The following is an 18539-nucleotide window of genomic DNA, read 5'->3' on the forward strand; positions in this document are numbered from 1 at the left end:
AAATTCATATGGAATAACAAAAAACCCCGAATAGCCAAAGCTCTCCTGAAAAAAAAAGAAGGGAATGGAGGCATCAGACTCCCAGACTTCAAACTATACTACAAAGCCATAATCATCAAAACTGCATGGTATTGGAACAAGAACAGACATACAGACCAATGGAATCGAATAGAAAATCCAGAAATAAACCCACAGATTTATGGTCAACTAATCTTTGACAAAGGAGCAAAGACTATGCATTGGAGCAAAGAAAGTTTGTTCAATAAATGGTGCTGGGAAAACTGGGTCGCTACATGCAAAAGAATGAAGCTTGACCACTACCTCACACCATACACAAAAATCAACTCAAAATGGATTAAAGAACTAGACATAAGACCTGAAACCATAAAATATATAGAAGGAAATATAGGCGAAACACTACGTGATTTGCACATCAAAGACATCTTTACAGACACATCACCCAAAGCAGTGATAGTGAAGGCAAAGATAAACAGCTGGGACTACATCAAATTAAAGAGCTTTTGCACAGCAAAAGAGACAATAACAAAAACAAAGAGAAACCCCACCAACTGGGAGAACATTTTTGCACCCAACACTAATGATAAAGGACTGATCACAAAAATCTGCAAAGAGCTGATGAGACTCAACAACAACAAAGAAAATAATCCAGTCAAAAAATGGGCAGAAGAGCTAAAAAGAAACTTCTCTGAAGAGGAAATGCAAATGGCCAACAGGCATATGAAAAAATGTTCAACATCACTTGTCATCAGGGAAATGCAAATCAAAACTACCATGAGATACCATCTTACACCAGTGAGAATGGCACATATTAAAAAAACTAACAACAACAAATGTTGGCGAGGGTGTGGAGAAAAAGGAACTCTCCTGCACTGTTGGTGGGAGTGCAAACTGGTCCAACCACTGTGGAAAGCTGTGTGGAGATTTCTGGACCTACTAAACATAGAGCTTCCATATGATCCAGCAATTCCACTCCTAGGTATTTACCCAAAGGACACAGAAACATCAATTCCAAACAACACCTGCACCCCTATGTTTATAGCAGCACTGTTTACAATAGCTAAGCTTTGGAAACAACCCAAATGCCCAAAAATAGATGACTGGATCAAGAAGATGTGGTACATATATACCATGGAATATTACTCAGCATTCAAAAAAGATAAACACATGCAATTTGCAGCAACATGGATGGCGCTGGAAGGGATCATGCTCAGCGAAATAAGCCAAAAAGAAAAAGAAAAATACCGGATGGTCTCACTCATAGCAGGAATCTAGAAAACTTAAATAAGGGACCAGGAAAATGAATAACTATAAGAAAGTGAAAATCAAAATCAACAAAAAACTATGAACCAGAGACACTTTTGGGGGGGCGGGGGCGGGAAGGGAGGGATTGGGGTCAGAATGGGGGGCTGCAATTGTATGGGGAATATAACAATAAAATTTATAAAAAAAAAATAAAGAGGATGAAACAGAAAAAAAAAAAAAAAGAACAGGCAGACTGACGAAATACACTGCTGAGGGGAGCAGCGGGCGAGACTGGCGAGGTCTGCTGCGACTTGTGGGATTCTCGCCGGCTCTTAGGATCAAACCCGAGCTACAGAGGCTGCGGACAGCTTCACAGCGCTGAGCTCAGCTGTCTGCGCCACCAGGGGAGGCCCATGGATCTCCCTTCTGAGAAATTGTCTGTCTATCTGACTGCCTTTGACTGACCTTTCAGTATCCCATTTAACATATTTATTATTGTTGTTTTAAATTCATTATCAGATAGTTTCTCTATTTCTCTCTGTCTCCTTTATATTTGTCCTGGGACTTCTGTCCTTCTCTGTTTTTCCATCTTGTGTTGAGATGTTCCTTGTTGCCTAGGCATGTAGATTGCCTTATTTATAGATATTTATGAGAGTGAATGTGGTTGGGGTGCTGCGGATTTATCTTTGTCCTAGTTTATCTTGATGTGAGGTGGAGATAGGAGGTTGGTCTAGGGCTTCAATACTCGACCTGTTGTTTTGCTCCACAGTGAGCTGTGCTCTAGGCTTCCACTGTCCTCCCTTCCCTCCCCAACCCTCTGTTCCTTTCTCCCAGTTGCCGAGATCAAGGGAGCTTGGGCCTCTGTAGGGTAAATGATTTTCAGGCTTTTCTGCCCTCCCACCATTAGGATTACAGGCCTGATGGTGGGTGCCTGCATTTGTTACATTGTTATAAGTTGTGTTGTTTACTTCTGTGGACCATGGGTGCAGTATTGAGATATTTGCCAAGAACAGCAGAGGCAGGAGAAAAGCAAGAGAAGAGGCAGGGGAGAGAGAAGGCCAGGGAGCCCAGAGTGAGGACTTGCCAGGGGCTTGGAGGCCTACTGGCCTTCTGGCCACCCTACCCTGTGCCATCCTGCCCCTACAGCCTCCCAGTGGGAAAGGACAATATCTGGACCTCCAGACTCAGACTCTGGGAATAGTTTGCAATTGGCTCAGAGGCGCCCTTTGTGTGTCGTGGGCACACGTATGCCCACTTAACACTGTGGCTGCTCCCAATTAACCGTCACTTCCCTGCCTTTGCCTCAGCTGCCGCTTCTCCAGGGCTGGGATGTTTATAAGCCATTGCTTCGCCTTCCCAGAGCATTTGCGTGTTCACTCTACAGTGCTTTTTTCTGCCCTTGCTTTTTTTATGGAGTCTAGCCTGGCTGGCCCTGGCTTTTATTTCACCTCTGCTGGGAGGGAGCGGGAGTAAAGGGGCTTTCAGTGGCCACACCATCCGAATTGCAGGGTTCCCAATTTCCCCGGTTGGAGTCTGCTGAGCACCCACTATCCCAGGCTGGGCCCAGAACCACTCTGATGTTGACAATCCCTCCGAGGAATTTCACAAAGTCCTGGGGTTCTCTCTGTGTGGTTTGAGAAGTTGACCCCCAGCCCAGACACGTTCCTTCTGGCTTCTTCCTATTCTTTCCCCTCAGTGGCCACCAACCTTAATTCTTCGACTCCCTGGGGAAGTCTTGAGGTTGTATAGCAGATATGAAGCATCTGGATTTTCCCACAAGCATTTATCAATCTTTTAAGATAACAGTTTTTAAGGGAGAACATGCTGTGCTGGAATGTGCTGGATATTTCCAAACTGGAACTCTTTGAGTTGCTCCTAGGCAGAGATTCTACAAGATGCATTTTATGATAAAGTAGACTACATTTTCCAAAACTAAAGGTCAGGCACAATTTCTAAATGCCTTCTTTGTGGTCACTATAACTATCTAAAGGGACAACAACCCTGATAGAAACGGAATATTTATGGAATTCAATTGACACTGGATAGCTAATAAGTGGCTAGCTAATAAGTGGCCTTATTGACACTGGATAGCTAATAAGTGGCCTTATTGAAAGACAGAATTGGTGTGCCTTTCTTTGCTTAACCTCATTTTTACTTTAGGAGGTGGGAGGCAAAAAGGGCAGAACATGCAAATAAAGCAAATGGGAAGACACAAAACTAGGGCCTGTGATTCAGGCAAGGAAGCTGAGTGAACTCACCTGCTATTTGTTATAAAGAACTTTAAAAATGTTAATTTTGCTACAGAATAATGGATCGCAGCTTGACTGAACTTTCGGCAATTATTTCACATCTAATTGGAGATGATGCATAAAAAAAAAAAGAGCATACATTTCTTTTGCATGGCACCTGGTAGCTGATAATGAACTGCTATCTATTTTTGTATTCAGAACAGCATCCAAATCTGCCATAGGTCTTAGCTGATATTGAGGTTGCAACCACATTTCTTCCTTGCTTTGATCTCTCTTTGGAAGCCATTTGATGAGTCACGTGCTGGTTTTAGGTTCCATCTCCCTTGAATTATCATGTTTGGTGAGTGTGATGTTTCCACATTATCCCACTCACCATTGAATGCTGGTAGAGGCATAACTGGCTTAAACTCAAAGGGTTGAATCTGACCATTTCTAGAAGGTCAGTGGAATAACATTTGAAGCAGAAGAATGTAAATGTCCTGCAATTTATAAATCCCAGAAATGACCTCAGGTTACATATAACTAATTTGAAGTGGTATTATTCTTAGTTTTCTAAGTGATAGATAATATTATCCTCTAAAATTTTAGAATGATGAGACTCAGAGAATTTAATTTTATTTCCGTTAATGACTAGTAAGGCCAAATTTTGCTCCAAGGTCTTTTGAGTTCCATTTCTTTTTGTTATATGTAGCCTGGTGGCAGACTTAGCTTGGGGGAATTATGATGTATTCCTTGTATTTGATTGCATATTATCTTTTTGCTGTGAGGAAGTAGCAAGAAATATAAAATAACTGTACATAAATCATCTGGGAATCTTGTCGAAATGCAGCTTCTGCATTTCTAAGATGCTCTCAAATGATTTTGACTTTGCTGGTTGGGGGACCATATTTTGAGAGGCAAGACCATGGAGTCCTGAGTTTGAGCGTCAAGGGAGGGGAGTCACAGGATCTACATATTTGTAATCCCAGGGCACACTCCTGGGGTCTCACTCTGAATGGGAAGGGAGGCAGGGAAATTGTGCCCAGTGTTAATGTCCTCTCCCTCACAGCCTCAGTCTTCAATGTTGTAGGGTCAGGAATGACCACTGAGCAGGTTTTCTGATCCCATGCAGACTGGGTAAAGGAGGAGTCAGAGTCCTCAGTGGCTTTTGCAGGTCTTTTATTGGGGTTCACCAGGCATACGGCAGGCAGGGGTGCTGGGGGGCCGGAAGGCTGGCAGTCCTCCCAGCCCCCAGCAAATCCTCACTCTATCTGGGCTCTCTGGCGTTCTCTCTGCTTCTCTTCTTCTCTTGGCTTCTGTTCGTTCTTGGCTTCTGCTGGCGTCCCCGTGGTGCTGCCCTTAAAAGCATAGTCTCAGCCCAGGTGAATCCCATCTACCTATGCCCACACCCTACTCCAGGTGCCCGCCATCAGGCATGCATTCAGGACCTCACGGATCCATCATCTATCCTGATGGCAGGAGGGCAGAAAAGCCTGATACTTTTTACCTTACCCTACAAATGTGAATAAAGCATTTCTTGGACCAGCCATCTGGGGTCATGACCATCCTCCTTGAAAGAACTGCAGGGGATATGAGATTACTGGAGTGCTCCAGAAGGGTCCCAAGCTGTTCTTTGGATTGGTGGACAGGGCAGTTGTGCAGGAATGAATGAGAAACAGAAGGGCATCCTACCCAGATGATATGTGAGACAGAGCTGGAGTCCTTGCCAGGAACCCTGCCCAGAAATTCAGCAGAAAGTTCCAGACTACAGAAGCATTATTTGGGTCCTCACCCCTTTCCATTTCCCACCTTTGAGGAAAAAGGATGTTGAATTGTCTACTTAATAAGGAGAAAAGACTAGTTCAGAGATTTTTCCTGGGGCTTCTAGTCACACTCAATTTATTAGCATAAGAAAGTTATTTATTTACTAATGAGATTTCAAACGAAGAGGATATCATCCAAGTTTTTAAATATCTTGCAAATCAAATTGATCGTCTACCATAGAAGTAAGCAGTTTTTTTCCTCAACAGTGGAACATATGATAAATATTCATGTGTGTAGGTAGTATTCATTAGTTTTTATTATGACCTGTGTGGTTCTAGCAAGAAGGCTGCAGAGGGAAGATGCTGTGCTCCCCCCCTCCAAATACTCACAACTAATTTGCAGCAGAACAAAGTCAGTAACTCATGAGAAATAAATGGACAACTACATACACATCAGGAGCAATGGTTTGGCAAAGGAGGTAGGTAGGAAAAACTTTGACCTCTGTTAAGAGCTGTACCAGGCAGTTCAAACCATGAGAGGGAGGGACAGCTGCTGTACAACATCCCCTACAATTGTTGATTCAGGGACAGATAACCACAGTCAGTAACTTGGAGACCTGGCACTGCACTGTGTAAGGAGGTGCACAAAGTTGGCATCTAAGACAGAGGGCACTGCTAGAGAACTATAGGAACAGGGGTGCAGAGTGATGATTACTGACTTGAGCCTGAAGCTCCTTATTTAAAGCAGCTGGTGCCTGAATGTTGCAGGGCTAACAAAGTTGGATCACCTGCGGCTCCCTATAGCTGAGTCTACTACTTGTGGCCTAAGGCTGAGTAAGCTGGGATATTCAAAACACCTGCTACTTCCCGCCCCACACCCAGGGCCACATTGAAACAACTGAATACTTTAGCTAGCAGAGTAAGCACAAGCTAAGGAGAAGCAAACACCCCAGGAGAAGCCTTTGCATTCAAAGAAGAAAGAGAGCAGTTCCTGGCCTATGACCTTGTCTCAGTTACAATCTGTGCCCGGTGCTATATCCAGTGCTCAAACAGAGCATGAACTATATGAGACACTTAGACTAAGAAGCTGGCCTAGAGAAGGAGATCTGGTACCCACAACATTGTAGGAATCTTGAATTCCTGAAACCCATGGAGGTGACCCTTTGGTGTCCTACTGCCCTGTTTCCTTCTACCTATTATCCCTTGCCAAACCAGTTCTCCGATTACTTCAACAGGTGCAGAGGCAACAGTTTGAACGTCTATTACATCCAATTAAAACAGAAGACATAGAAGAATGGATTACAAGTACTGGATCAAAAAAGAACATGAAAGACGGTTCAGTCTAGCAAAACTGGAATATGCCTGATGAGGAGTTCAGGGTAACTGTTATAACAATGCTTACTGAACTTAAAACACAATGGATGATGTAAAATAGGAACAGAATAAAAAGAATATGAGAGCTACCAGTAAAACTAATGGATCTAAATATACTATAACCTAATTTTAAAAAATACAATAGAAGATCTCAATAGAAGACAAACACAAGCAACGGAGAGAATTAGGGAGCTCAAAATCACATCAGAAAACACAAAAATAGAACAATAAGTAAAAAGAATTTTAAAAAGAATAGTATAAAAGCCCTCTGTGATAACCTAAAGAGAAATAATATCTACATGATGGGGGTTACAGAAAGAAAAGAGGAAGGCATAGAAAATTTATTTAAAGAAATAATTGCTGAGAACCATTTAGTCTGGGAAATGAACCAGACTAAGTTATAAGATCTGGCCAAGCTAGAGGGGTAGACATAGGTTTTCTTGAAAAAGTGACTCTTGCCCTTGGTAATGAAGAGAGACATCTGATTTGCATTTTGTATGATTCACCTTAGTTGTATTATGGAGGTATATCAGAGGGGATGAAGAAGAAAAACAGCTTTAAACTGTTTAAGCAGAGCAGTGAGAATTGATGGCATTTTGTCATAAAGGAGAGTATGAACAGATTAGAGGGGTATTTAGGTAAATGGGTCAACAGAGTTGACCAGTGTAACACTGGATACACTACTGGTAGTGATAGAAATTTTGATATGAGTCCTCATTTTACATCATGCAGAATTTGACAAGTTATAGAGCTTTCATGGAGGTAAATAATGTTGGAATTGGAGTAGGTAGGAAGGGGTTATGCATTTTGATCCTTCACATTGAATTTGAGCTACCTTTGCAAAATCTAAAGTGGAGCTCTAGCATAGTCATTTTGGTAGAAGGGAATGTAGTTCAGGAGCGACCTGAGAACGAAAAGTCAGGAATCATAAGTGTTTACATGGTAAGGGAAGCTGTGGTTTTAGATGCTTGGGGAGAAAGTAAAAGAACAGTCAAGTGGCCTTCTCTATTATTGAGTGGCCAGAGAGAGGAGTGAGCATCACTATCAAATTGTGAACGAATAAGCACATTACGTTATGTCTATACAATGGAATAATACTCAGCAACAAACAACCACAGAATAAACCACTAATACATTCAACCACAAGATGAATCTTAAAAATATTATACAAGGTAAAAAGTAGCAAGAAGATAAAAGGCTGCCCATTGTAGGGCTCCATTTATATGACATTTGAGAAAAGGCAATATTATTGGAACAGGACCAGGGTTGGGATTGTCATGAACTAAAGTTTGTGTGGCCATTGGTTACTAAGTTCAACCTGTAGCCATTCTCTCTTCAAGGAGGTCCAGTGGTTAAGACTGAAAGTTCCAACCCTCTCAACAGCTTGGTTGGTTTCTCTGACAACCAGCCGCCACAAGAAGGTGTCTAGAGGCCCTCCAATAGTCACTTCATTAGCATAAGCTAAGGCATGGCTGAAAGGGGCTCATTGTGAATAACAAAAGTCACTTCTATCTCTCAGGAAACCCCAAGGGTTTTTGGAACTCTGTTCCAGGAACCAGGGACAAAGACCAAATATATTCTCACACCAGTTTGTTACTCAGGGGTTAAAGGACCCAACCCCTGAGTTTCTGAATCAGTAATTCTGGGAAGGGACTTGAGAATATGTATTTTAACAAGTTTCTAGATGTTGCTGATGGCATTCTTCAGAGAGACCACACAGAGAGAAGCTTTATCCTCAAGGTTCACAAAATGATGTGATTTCTTTTCAAATACGAATTATCCTTTTGACTCATGGGTTTCCTGTCTTCAGTTCTATCAAGTTCTTTGTAAATATATAGGTTCATTCTGTTCAAAAGCACTGCCAAACTTTACCCTAGAGCAATCTTCCTCTCCCCCCACAAGTCCTCATAAGAAGGAAGAGCTGTAGAGAGGAAGACAATGGAAGATGAAAAATACTAGGATGAAACTCCTACAGATCAGCAAGCCATGTCCAGGTGAGGTGAACTGAGCCCCTTCATGGGGTAGAGTTACAAGGTAGGGAAGGGGCACCCCAGGATCCCCAAATCTGCTTGCTCTATGCGCTGCCATTTGCTGCATCAAGACAAAACATGCTCTAGTGTGTAAGACCTTTAATGGAAAGAAACTTTAATACAATTAATGTGCAACAGAAAAAAAGTTTTTAAGCACCCAAAGTTAAACATACCCTTGTTAGGGTGTAATGGTGTCCTGAACAAATTCCCCAAATGGGTTTTAGGGACTCTACCCCCACTCCAGACCAAAGATATGCAAGACACCAAGAACTGCAAATCCCATAATGTCATCATCACCGTAGGGCGGACTGCAAGGAACTGAAGTTAAGCAGCCAGGTTTGGTATATAACCAGAGATGTGGGCCTTGGTTTTTCACTGGCTCTCAGCATGCTATTGGGGTTCCAGCTCAGCAGAAATGGTAGGACGCAGGTCGCATTCACGAATTTATCTCCCTCTCTTCTCCCTGTGTTATTCATTTCATTTCCCCTTCTTTAGTAAATAAACTATTAACCTTTTTTGTGTGTGCCTGCAGTTGAGTCTTAATATGAGTGCCTCTAAAGCGCATAGGTGAGGAACTGTAACAGGGTGGTCCTCAGGAAAGGGGGAGTTTCCAGGTTCCCTGCCCCACCCAAATGGAGCTAAGCAGAAAGAGAAGAAGCTGCAGAGGAGACTGAGGAAGGAAGGAAGCAGGATGGAGAGCCAGAAGGAGACCTATAAGAGGCACATGGGGCCAAGAGACATGTGAAGAAACTGAGCTTGCGTTTTGGTCGTGGACGGGGTGACACAGATGTGGGTGAGACCCGTGGGGAGGTGACAATGGCAGATTTTATCTTGATTTTGATTTTGCTCTTTTCCTTCCGGGCTTGTCTGGTTGTTTCTGACCCTTTTCTGTGGGTCCCCACTGGAAGATGCTTTAGACTTGTGGCAGGCTTTGGGGCCTTGCTCTGGGCCAAACCCATTTGGATGGAGTTTTACCCATGAGGAGACAGGTAACTTTGGGTGCTTGATTTAGAAACTATATTCTTTGCCTTTCCTGTATTGTTTCCTAATTGTATGAAAGTTCCTTCCCATTAAAGTCTCATATGTTTTGTGTTGATGCGGCGGATGGCAGAACCCATTTAGAATAGGCAGGTTTGCAGGGTTTGGGCTGCCCCTCTCCCTGCCCTGTAACAAATTCAGTCAGGCAACCCATTTTATATTGGGTTTCCCTCTAACACCTTCATGGTAAATACTGAGGCAAACAGAGTTAGCCCAAAGCAGGAACGCTGAGGCCCAAAAGTTGCCTTAAGTCTAAAGTACCTTCTGATGACCCACTGAAAAGTGTGAGAAACAACCTGATCCGGAAGGAAAAGAGCAAATTCGAAATCAAGATAAATGCTGCCATTATTAACCTCCCTATGGATCTCTCACCCAAGTCCATTTCAAGTATCTCAATCTGTTCCAGGGCAGGGAGAGGGGCAGCCCAGACCCCCAATCTGCCTGCTCTAAATGGGTTCTGCCATCTGCTGCATCAACACAAAACATATGAGACTTTAATGAAAAGGAACTTTAATACAATTAGCAAACAATACAGGAAAGGCAAAGAATATAGTTTCTAAATCAAGCACCCAAAGTTACCTGTCCCCTCAGGGGTAAAAGTCCACCTAAACAGGATTGGTCCAGAGCAAAGCCCAAAAGCCTGCCACAAGTCTAAAGCACCTTCCAGTGGGGACCCACAGAAAAGGATCAGAAACAACCAGACAAGTCTGGGAGAAAAAGAGCAAAATCAAAATCAAGACAAAAACCGCCACTGTCACCTCCCCATGAGTCTCACCCACATCTGTGTCACCCAGTCCACGACCATAAGCAAGCGCAGTTTCTTCATGCGTCTCTCGGCTCCATGCACCTCTTCCAGGTCTCCTTCTAGCTCCATCCTGCTTCCCCTCCTCCCTGCTCAGCTCCACCTTCCCTTGGGTGGGGCAGGGAACCTGGGACCTCCCCTTCCCTTGGGGACCACCCTGTTACAATAGAAGGGAGAATTCTTTAGGTCTTGGAGAACCAGAATCTTTCCTTCCTTGACCTTTGCTGGCCAGATGGGTGTGCACAGAGCAACTGAAACTCAGTTCACTTTCTTAGAGGTTCCTGCACTCTGCTACTAAGATATCCATGAGTGGCTTGCCCTTGTAGCACCTTCATTCCATTTTCCAGAGCTGAAAATCCTGTTTTAGTCAATATTACTTTTCCTTTCAATTTTATTTTACTCTGAAATTTTAATTTATTTGGATCAGTATGTGTGTAGTCATAAATGTCTAAATTTTGCCTTCTGTTTCACCTTTCTCTCTGTCTAGATCCGTAACCCTCAGATCAGCCCAGGATCACCTTTCCTCAGACATTCCATTAACTGACTCAATAAGTCATCCTGCATCTATGAGTTCAAGTCCCTGTTCCAAATCAGGCTGGGTATCCTTAAGTTTACTTCAACTTTTAAGGAATGGGTGCTTGTGTGGTCAGAAAAGCAAATTTAGGAGTCCTTGCAGACCTGTTTTTCATTTCCCATTCTCCACTGGCTCACTGCCTTCAAGAAGCCCTCCGAGTTATCTAGTTCCCTGGGATTAGACTATCCTCTAAGGAAGCCTCATCTCAAGACATGTTGACAGGAATATTCTGAAGCTTCTACCCTTCCCCCCTCCCCAGCTTTGATTAACCCTGAAAAGGAGGTGCAGAAAGCTAAGGGCCTGAGGCAAGAAATATACTGAAGGAGAAAAAAACTTTTGGTGGTATAGCGCAAAATTGAAAACGTTCACTTTGGAAGTCAGATGGCCTTGGAGTTGAGTTCTAGTCTAGTTTCTTGCTAATTATGTTATCTGGGGCAAATGAATGTCTATTTGCCTCAGTTTTTGCATCTGTAAAATGGAATTGATATCTACCCCGTAGAGAGTCAACATAGTAGTGGTTGGAAGCAGAGTGTAAGGGCAGGAATGGCACAGTGCAGGTTTTCTAATCCAGCAGACCGGGTAAAGGAGGAGTCCTGGAGCCCTTGGTGGGTTTTGCAGGCTTTTATTGGGATTTACCAGGTACACAGCAGGCAGGGGTCCTGGGGGGGCCGGGAGGCTGGCAGGCCTCCCAGCCCCCAGCAGGTCTTCACTCTTTCTGGGCTCTCTAGCGTTCTTTCTGCTTCTCTGCTCTCCTGGTTCTGCTGTTTGCTCTGCTCTTCTCTGCTTCTACTGGCGTCCCCGTGACACCGCCCCTAAAAGCCCAGTCTTAGCCCAGGTGAATCCCATCTACCTATGCCCACACCCTATTCCAGGTGCCCGCCATCAGGCATGCATTCAGGACCACAGAGTTCTGTCATCTATCCTAATGGTGGGAGGGCAGAAAAGCCTGATACTTTCACCTTACCCTACACAGGGGTTCTAGTGCCAGATTGCCTGAGGCAAACTTTGGCTTCTGCTGAGTGGTTGTAAGGTCTTAAGCAAAGACTTGACGACTTGACCTTTTCATGAGTCAGTTTCTTTATCTGTAAAATGGGTGATAATGTTACAGCCTGCTAGAGAAAGAATTCACCAGAGAGTGCTAGGTATAGTTGAACTAAGCAAGGCTTTATTAGAGACTTGTAAAGGAACCAGTGCCTGACTCCTCAAAGGGAGTTAGGAGGAGGTGCTTAAACATCTTGAGGCCCTTGAGATGGGGAGGAAGAGGGCAGCCTCACAGCTTGTTCTGGGTTGGGCTATCCCCGGGGAATGTGTAGACCAGCTACATCCAACTGCTCACGTGGACTCATGGCCTTCTCTCTCCAGGAAATTGTGAGTTAATCTTTAGTCAGGATCTAAAGCTTTTTGTCTGTATTGGTACTTCATGGTCAGTGTGGGGCCAAGTTGTTTGGACAGGGTTTGCGAATCCATGATTTCGTCCACCTGCTCAAAAAGGATTTGGGGCAATTCACCCTACCAGCTCACAATTTCTTTTACCTAGGCTGTCTCAAAATAGTACCTGCTTCGGGTGAAATAATATCTTATTTGAAGCTCCTGAGTATTCAGCTGCATTCTCAAAAAAGACCAAAATGAAACTAAAGAGTGAAGTGATCCCCTCATCACTAAAAATTACTCTGAAAAACTCTAGAATACAGGATTTTGATATTTTATAATGTGTGTTTTTAATAAAGAAATACTTACAGATGATTATAGACAACAGAAAATGTATTCATAGATACTTTAACCTCCCCCATTCACTTGATAAGAACAATTCAAAAAGAAAAAGAAAAATTAAAGAAGGAACGAGATATAGCTGAGAACCTGGGTGTGTGGAAACCAGCTCCCTCACAGCAGCTGATAGAGAGAGCAGTGCAGTGGGTCTCTTCACAGCAGGCGGAGGTGGTGTTGGAGTGAGACTGTGGGGGAGGGATCTAGGCTACAACCAGGGCTGGAAGTGGATAGGAGTTTTTAAATATTTGCTCCTTTAGTTTGTCTACCACAATGTAAAACTTTATTGAAACAACAGAGACTTTAAGAGTCAATATAATGAGACAGTGAAAATGAGTTTTACTAAGAGTTTGGAAGTTTCTCAAGAAATCATTATAAATGTAGCCAGAGAAAGAAGCTGTCATAGGCAAATATTTCTCCACTGTGTTAATATCAGGAATAACTTTACTGATTCTTTGCTATATAATTTAGATAATTTGTAAGAGGCAAACAGCATGCAAAGAAAAAAATAATATGATGAAATTCTACTTTTCATTATAATTCAGAAAATGTCTAAATTTCAGAGAATTCTCCATTAAGAATGAATAGCTCATAATTAAAATGTTTAATAATGTTTATTGAATAGCATTAGATTAATAGGAGGCATTAAAGAGCTGGATACTGAAACCAAAAGAAAAAAAATAATCTGTGCAAAAGATATATATAAAAAAAAGTTTGTCAAGGCAAATGTATAAAAGAATATATCTAAATATCACTTTTGGAATGCTTTTCCTGAATAGTCTATAAACTTAAATCTGGGGATCTTTGAATGTTATTAGTTTTTATCAGGAAAAAAAGAAATCTTGTAAGGAATGCTTTAAAAGTAGAAGGGCCTTAATAGTGGCCTCAATAGTGAGCTTCTAAACAGAGGATATCTCCAAATGCAGTTTGGAGAAGTTCATGGGTTTCCAGACAACATGTCAGGTGTCTTAAGAGAAGCCTTGCTTTCTTTTGAAAGTCTGACTTTCACAATGATTAAAAAGCATTTTTTCATTTACTCTTAATTCAAACCTTGTGTTCAGATTTGAGATTTGAATTCTCATTCTTTTATTTTCTAGGAGAATTTAGCTTTAAACAATAGGTAGATTATCAAAAGAAACCTGTATATCTAAGTAATTATCCTCAAAGAAACTTTCCTCTCTGATAAATGAGAGGCACCATATTTGGGAGGGGAAAAAGGCTCTTTGCACCATTAGCTTTTGCAGGGTCACTTTTATATTTATTCTCATCCTCACTTATACAGGGGAAGTTCCTTTTCTTGGAAAAGATTCAGCCAAACACAAAACTCAACTCCAGAGCAGGAATGAGTGGGGAATGCAGATGCCATTAGCAGTGATGTTGGTGTCAGGCAATCTTTTTCTTGAACACTGAGATTTGTGGAGTTGGAGAAGCACTTCTTCTGTGAAATAAAAACAAAAGCAAGATAGTAATGTTTAGAGAAAGATTTACCAGAAACAGAGACTTTCTCCCAGAGATATCGAGGAATATTATACATATTGGCTCCTAGTTTCGTTTTTTTTTTTCTGAGCTGCTGGAATGAGTCAGACTTACTCTATCTAATAAGTAATAAAAATAAAGACTAGGCATTTGTCTTAGGAACTTCACATAAATTCAACTTGTACATTGAAAATATTTTGTATAAGTGAGCTCTAGTTACCCTCTGAAATATTTAAAATTAAAAAAAAAAATAATGAAATAAAATGGCCCCATTTTGACCATACAGGGAAAAGAAACTCTAGGGTGCAAATTGGAATCTGAAAACCCTTGGTATGCCTGACTTACTTCTGCATTATAGTTATCAGTCTATTAATCCATTTGACTTGAGTGTTCAGGCATACACCTTTCTTATTCTTTGTCCAGACTCTAGAAGAAAATAAAAACAAAAATAAAGCAGAATTACATTTTTGTCAATCCTGCACTTAATGAAAGAGTTGAGCTTGCAAACAAATATTCCTAGATGACTTCAAATCAGAGGTAGGCCGTTTTGACTCTGGAATAGGTGACTGTAGCAAGAGGTCTGAGGAATAATAAAAATACTATTTTCAGATGGTATGTATGAGCCAGTGGAACTGATTATGAAACCGACAGAATCTCACATGTCAGAGGTTAGTGTTGACAACCTTTACATGAGTTGGAGCCAGGCCAAATAGCTGATTCCACAGTTGGCTTACTTCTAAAGTTATATCATAATATCTTTAAAATATGTTTGTCCATTGAGCTTGGGAAAACAATACAGATTATAGAACACACTTTTTTTAGGATGTTTTACTGAAACACTTTCAATGAAATTTTATGTGGAGTGGCTACAGAGCTGATTGCTCTCTGTGACAGCTGCAAATGGTTGAACCACTAAGAAATTAAACAAGAAGAGCAGCAACAATACTTAATACCTGACATTGTTCAAGAATTTACAGTGTGCCAGGCATTATGCTCAGCAGACAAAATGAATTATTTCAATTAATACCACAAAAACTCCTGTGCTAGAGGAACTATGATTTCTTTACCTTCAGATGAGGAACTTGAGGCTTAGCCAGTTTTAATAACTTACCCGAGATTGCATAAGAAATGCATGATAGAGCAGGATTCAAATGAAAGTTATTTGATTCCAGAACTCCCACTTATAGCCACCACTCTACATGGGCATTATCTGGATGATTATCAAGTTCCAGACACATGCTGAGTGTTTTATCTGCAGAGGAGTGTGAGGTCTCCCAGGCAATAACAAGCTTGGAGTCTCTGCTCTCTTGGAAAACACGATTTTTTTGAAGTGCCATTTATCTTAGGTAAAAAATAATCATCAATGAGGACCATCCATCTAGTTTTGCAACTCCACCCTTGTAAGTGAATGAATCTTAGAGAAGTCAGAGGTCATATGACAGTCTTGGGCAGAGACTTCCAATTTGATTATCGAGTTCATGATGGAAAATCAGTTTCCTGCCCACAAATACAGGATTTACAGTATTTTCACTCCTGACTAGTGTGAGTTTTTCATAATGATTTACAGCTTTTGCTTCTGTATTTGTTTGAAACTCAAGAAAGCAGAACTTGCTGAAAGGACATGAAATCAAACTTTTGTCACTTTAAAAAGATTTAAGGTAAAACAGAGGAAAATTAGGGTACACTGCGTCCTGGTTGAGAGATTAGAGACTTGATTCATGACAGAGGAAATGCAGTGAAAAAAAGGGTCTCCATTTTCTAGACAGCCAGGGGAAGTGATCCCAAGTCCGCCGAGGCTAGAAGTCACATCTCTGAGTTTGAGGATAAAAATTGTTTTGTTAAAATGTTCATTGACATTTTAACAAAGACATTGATGAAAGAATAATGCCTTTATAATGAAAAATACCCCTGTGTATTTTTGATGTCCCATTTTTCCTTTTTACAAGTTGATTAGAACTATAGGAAGACCCAAAGCACTGACACAAAAATGGAATGAACAAAAACAACTGCTTACAAATATTCCAAAAAACTAAAGAAGTCTAAGAGAGAAGCTGTTAATGAAAGCCAAATCAGAGATACCTTGAGAAAGATATTATGCCTAATGCTTCAAGGTATTGTGACCTTGGTTCATTAAAGACAGCTCTTGGAAGGCAAAATTGAAGTTCTAAAAAGTTCTAAGTAGTGATACACAAAAATCTATAGGCTGCATTTAAAATATTCAGTGCAACAATTCAATATTTGTTGAACCACTACTGTATGGGATTTTAAAATTATTCTATTATAACCCCTATATAAATATCTCAGATGTTACTTACTTCTATTCCCAATGCTCTCTTATATTTATCTAGCCCCCTCCCCCCATCTATAAAGAACTTATTTTCTGGTGAGAATGAAAAAGAAAATAGAATACCTGGTTGTTTTAAAACAATGATGCTATAATAATTGCAACTGTCATTTGTTGAATATTTACTAATGTACCAGGCAATGGACAGGGGTTTTGCGTGCAATATGTCAAGTCTCATTTGATATGCCATGGGAAATGCTTTGATAGGGGTATCCATAGATTTCTCCAAGAGTATAGAAAAGGGAGGGTCACAGAAGCAAGGGATCATATCATTTCAACGAAAGAAATTATCTATTAAATTCTTGCAGCCACTGCTGTCCCCTCATTTTCTTGCTCTTGAATTTCCTGGGAAACAGTGTCAGCTTCTGGTGCTAATTCCAATTTGGTGGATGGATAAGAGAAGAAAGAGGTTTTTCTTCCTTCCTTCTCCCCTCCCTGCAACCCCTCCTTCTTCCCTTCCTCCTTCTTAACTTCCTTCCCCTTTCTTTTATTGTATATGTTTGACATGCAACAATCTGTAAATTTAATATGCAAAACCTGTTAATTTGATGCATTTATATATTTAATATAATTGCCATTGTAGCAATATTTAGCACCTCTAGCACATCATATGATTGTCCTTTCTTTTTAGTGGTTGTTTGGGGATAATTAAGTTTTAGCCTCTTAGTAAGTTTAATGACTGTATTATACTACTGTCTATATTCATTATTTTGTGCTTTAGATCATCTCTATAATTTATTTACTATTGCCCTTTTCTAGTGGTGTGTTTTGGGCAGTTAGTGAACTTCTCTAAGCCACAGTTTCTGAAAATGTGAAGGATAATAAATATAGACATACTTTAATAGGGCCATTGAAGGACTAAAATGCCTAAATGCATATAAAGTACTAAGTTCAGGGCTGCTGCAAAGTAAATACTTAACAAACATTACTGATTCTCATTATTATCTTGACTTTTTAAACAACTCTCAAAGTAAAGCACTGTGAAATTCTCGAAACTAGACTTTGGGTGTTGATCATAGTATATTAGATGTCAAAATATAATAACGTACACATGATACTTATATAACACTATAAACCAATGGTACTTCAATAAAAATTTTAAAAAATACTTTGTGACATTTGATTCTGATTTTCATTGGGAGAAAGGACCCATACATATTAATTTTATTGTAACTTACATGATTTCTTTTCTGGGGCATCCATTCCCAGGGAACAAGGTTTGAATTCGTTCAATGTTGTTGATGGGGATCATGCCTGATGTCGTTCGGTGACATCGACACTTTAAGTTCGTGTTAAAGGTCTCCAGAACACCTGCAAACACAGGATCAGTTATTTCAATCCCTTTGACATATAATTTATAACTACAACTTTATTAAATTCTTTTATACTATGAATTTTAAGGTTTACAAATTCCAAATTCATGCTTCCAACCATAAACATTTACAGTTTGTATGTTTATGTTTATCTTGCCTTGATTATTTTCAAACATTTTCTAATAAAACCATAAAAATAAAATTAACGGGCCTCCCCGGTGGCGCAGCGGTTGAGCGCTGGGTTGCAAAGCTGCCCGCAGCCTCTGCAGCTCCGGTTCGATCCCCCGCTGCTCCCCGGCCATGGGAGGAGGGTCCCACATGGCGCGCAGAACTGTCCTGCCGCCTGCTGCTCCCCTCAGCAGTGTACTTCGGTCCTTCTGCCTGTTCTGCTCCCTGCTCTGACTCTGGTGAATTCTTTCACCCTCCCACACTTCTGACTGTACCCAGTGCTTGTATAAATAAATAAATAAATCTTAAAAATAAATAAATAAATAAAATTAACTTTTGGGCCTCCTTGGTGGCACAAGGCGTTAAGCGTCCCACTATGAGGCAGTCAGCTGCCTCTGCAGC

Source organism: Talpa europaea (assembly GCF_964194135.1).
Source record: "Talpa europaea genome assembly, chromosome: 5".
Classification (NCBI taxonomy): Eukaryota; Metazoa; Chordata; class Mammalia; order Eulipotyphla; family Talpidae; genus Talpa; species Talpa europaea.